Consider the following 4,426-nt stretch of genomic DNA (forward strand, 5'->3'; position numbering starts at 1 on the left):
CCTCTGGGTATTTCATTCGGACTTCAATTAAGAAGCCATTTTCTAATCGAGAAATGCTGAGCCAATCAAAGTGAATCTTTCTCAGCCAATTTTCCCCCCTCAGCCTTGGGTATGAGTCTTCTACTACAATCAGTGGAAACTGAACCTGCAGCTTCTCATTTGAGATCGGAACAGAAGTTATCCCCGTAATCTCTAAATACTCCCCCGTATAGATACTCAGTCTAGCCGAGGTCTTACAAGAACGTCAACATTGATCCCTCTATTAATAAAACCAGGTGACCATTTTACCAGATGTTTAAGTGTGAGATTCTGCACTTTGGAAGATGACATGATAAGGAAAAGTATAAAGCTAATGGCAGGTACCTGAACAGCATTGATATACAGAGGGATTTTGGGGTTCACATCCATATCTCCTGGAAAGTGGCCATGCAAGTACGTAGAACATAGACCATTCCAGCGCAGTACAGGCCCTTCGGCCCTCGATGTTGCACCGACCTGTCATACCAATCTGAAGCCCATCTCACCTACACTATTCCATGTACGTCCACATGCTTGTCCAATGACGACTTAAATGTACTTAAAGTTAGCAAATCTACGACCATTGCAGGCAAAGCATTCCATACCCTTACTACTCTCTGAGTAAAGAAACTACCTCTGACATCTGTCCTATATCTATCACCCCTCAATTTAAAGCTATGCCCCCTCGTGCTCGCCGTCACCATACTTGGAAAAAGGCTCTCCCTGTCCACCCTATCTAACCCTCTGATGATCTTGTATGTCTGTATTAAGTCACCTCTCAACCTTCTTCTAACGAAAACAGCCTCAAGTCCCTCAGCCTTTCCTCGTAAGACCTCCCCTCCATACCAGGCAACATCCTAGTAAATCTCCTCTGCACCCTTTCCAAAGCTTCCACATCTTTCTTATAATGCAGTGACCAGAACTGTACACAATACTCCAAGTGCGGCCGCACCAGAGTTTTGTACAGCTGTAACATAAGCTCAGGGTTCCGGAAACTCGATCCCTCTATTAATAAAAGCTAAAACATTATATGCCTTCTTAACAACCCTGTCAACCTGGGTGGCAACTTTCAGGGATCTGTGTACCTGGATACCGAGATCTCTCTGCTCAGCTACACTACCAAGAACCTTACCATTAGCCCAGTACTTTGCATTCCGGTTACTCCAACCAAAGTGAACCACCTCACACTTGTCTGCATTAATCTCCATTTGCCACCTCTCAGCCCAGCTCTGTAGCTTATCTATGTCTCTCTGTAATCTACAACATCCTTCGTCACTATCCACAACTCCACCGACCTTAGTGTCGTCTGCAAATTTACGAACTCACCCTTCTATGCCCTCATCCAGGTCATTTAGAAAAATGACAAACAGCAGAGGACAACACCGACCCTTGTGGTACCCCACTGGTAAGTGGACTCCAGGATGAACGTTTCCCATCAACCACCACCCTCTGTCTTCTTTCAGCAAGCTATTTACTGCTCCAAACTGCTATATCAACCACAATCCCTTTCTTCCACATTTTGTACAATAGCCTACTGTGGGGAACCTTATCAAATGCCTTCTTGAAATCCATATACACCACATCAACTGGTTTACTCTCATCTACCTGTTTGGTCACCTTCTCAAAGAACTCAATAAGGTTTGTGAGGCATGACCTACCCTTCACAAAACTGTGCTGACTATCCCTAATCAAATTATTATTTTCTAGATGATAATAAATCTTATCTCTTATAACCTTTTCCAACACTTTACCAACAACTGAATTAAGGCTCACTGGTCTATAATCATCAGGGTTGTCTCTACTCCCCTTCTTGAACAGGGGAACGACATTTGCTATCCTTCAGTCTTCTGGCACTATTCCTGCAGACAATGACAATTTAAAGATCAATGTCAAAGGCTCAGCAATCTCCTCCCTGGCTTCCCAGAGGATCCTAGGATAAATTCCATCTGACCCAGGGGACTTATCTATTTTCACACTTTGCAAGATTTCTAGCACCTCTTCCTTGTGAACCTCAATCCCACCTAGTCTAGTAGCCTGTATCTCAGTATTCTCCTCGACAACATTGTCATTTTCTACGTGAATACTGTCGAAAAATATTCATTAAGTGCTTCCTCTATCTCCTCTGACTCCACACACAACTTCCCACTACTATCCTTGATTGGCCCTAATCTTACTCTCATTCATTCTTTTATTCCTTAAGTACCTATAGAAAGCCTTAGGGTTTACCCTGATCCTATCCGCCAACAACTTCTCATGTCTCCTCCTGGCTCTTCTGAGCTCTCTTTTTAGGTCTTTCCTGGCTACCTTGTAACCCTCAAATGCCCTAACTGAGCCTTCACATCTCATCCTAACATAAGCCTTCTTCTTCCTCTTGACCAGAGATTCCACTTCCTTCGTAAACCACGGCTCCCGTGTTCTACATCTTCCTCCCTGCCTGACAGGTACATATTTATCTAGGAGACACAGGAGCTTTTCCTTGAATAAGCGGAACATCCCCTGCAGTTTCATTCCCCATCCTATGCTTCCTAAATCTTGCCTAATTGCATCATAATTGCCTTTCCCACAGCTGTAACTCTTGCCAGTGGTACACACCTATCCCTTTCTATCACTAAAGTAAACATAACAGAATTGTGATCGCTATTACCAAAGTGCTCACCTACCTCTAAGTCTAACACCTGGCCGGGCTCATTACCCAGTACCAAATCTAATGTGTCTTCGCCCCTTGTTGGCCTGTCTACATACTGTGTCAGGAAGCCCTCCTGCACACACTGGACAATAATTGACCCATCTATAGTACTCGTACTATAGTGTTCCTCGTCAATATTTGGAAAGTTGAAGCCCCCCATGACAACTACCCTGTCTCTCTCAATCCTAGCGAGAATTATCTTTGTTATCCCTTCTTTTACATCTCTGTAACTATTTGGAGGCCTGTAGAAAACTCCCAACAGGGTGGCCTCTCTTTTCCTGTTTCTAACCTCAGCCCATACTACCTCAATTGATGAGTCCCCAAACATCCTTTCTGTGACTCCAATACTGTCCTTGACCAACAATGCCACACACACTGACACCAACCACCGACCCCCCCCCCCCCCCCCCCAACCCTTTACCATCTTCTCTGTTCTTACTGAAACATCTAAATCCTGGAACCTGCAACAACCATTCCTCTCCCTGCTGTATCCATGTCTCTGAAGTGGCCACAACATCTAAGTCCCAGGTACCAACCCATGCTGCAAGGTCACCCACCTTATTCCGGATGCTCCTGGCGTTAAAGTAGACACACTTCAAACCAACTTCTTGCTTGCCGGTGCCACTTTGCGTCCCTGAAACTTGATTTTGGACCTCCCGACTCTCAACCTTTTCTATGCTCGAACTACAATTTTGGTTCCCATCCCCCTGCTGGATTAGCTTAAATCCACCCCAATAGCCTTATCAAATTTCCCCCCAGGATATTGGTACCCCTCTGGTTCAGATGAAGACCATCCTGCTTGTAGAGGTCCCACCTACCCCAGAAAGAGCCCCAATTATCCAAGAATCCAAAACCCTCCCTCCTGCACCATCCCTGTAGCCACATGTTCAACTCCTCTCTCTCCCTATTCCTCGCCTCACTCGCACGTGGCACGGGCAACAAAACAGAGACAACAACACTGTTCGTCCTAGCTCTCAGCTTCCATCCCAGCTCCCTGAAATTCTGCCTTAAATCCCCAGCTTTCTTCCTACCTATGTCATTAGTGCCTATGTGGACCACAACTTGACGCTGCTCCCCCTCCCCCTCAAGAATCCCAAAAACGCAGAGACATCATGAACCCTGGTACCTGGGAGGCAACACACCAACTGTGAGTCTCTCTCGTCCCCACTGAACCTCCTATCTGTCCCCCGAACTATGGAGTCCCCAATGACTACTGCTCTGCTCCTCTTCCCCTTTCCCTTCTGAGCAGCAGGGACAGACTCTGTGCCAGAGCCCATGCCCCACTGCTTCCCCCTGGTAAGTTCACCCCCCCAACAGTATCCAAAATGGTATACTTATTGTTGAGGGTGCCACAAGGGATCCCTGCACTGCCAGCCGGTTCCCTTTCCGTCCCGACTGTAACCCATTTGCCTTTTTCTTGTACCTGAAGAGTGACTACCTCCCCGTGACTCCTCTCAATAACTCCCTCTGCCTCCCGAATGATCCGAAGTTCATCCAGCTCCAGTTCCCCAATGCAGTTTTCGAGGAGCTGGAGTTGGGTGCACTTCCCGCAGATGTAGTCAGCAGGGACACTAGTGGTGGCCCTTACCTCTCACATTCTGCAGGAGGAACATTCAACTGCCCTAACCTCCATTCCCACTATTCTAAATTCCTAAAGAGACTGTTGAAAAAATAAGGAATAAAAAAATAAACTCGTTACCTTACCAATCTGTTTGTAGTAGA

The sequence above is a fragment of the Chiloscyllium punctatum genome, chromosome 47 (assembly GCF_047496795.1).
Source record: "Chiloscyllium punctatum isolate Juve2018m chromosome 47, sChiPun1.3, whole genome shotgun sequence".
Taxonomy (NCBI): Eukaryota; Metazoa; Chordata; class Chondrichthyes; order Orectolobiformes; family Hemiscylliidae; genus Chiloscyllium; species Chiloscyllium punctatum.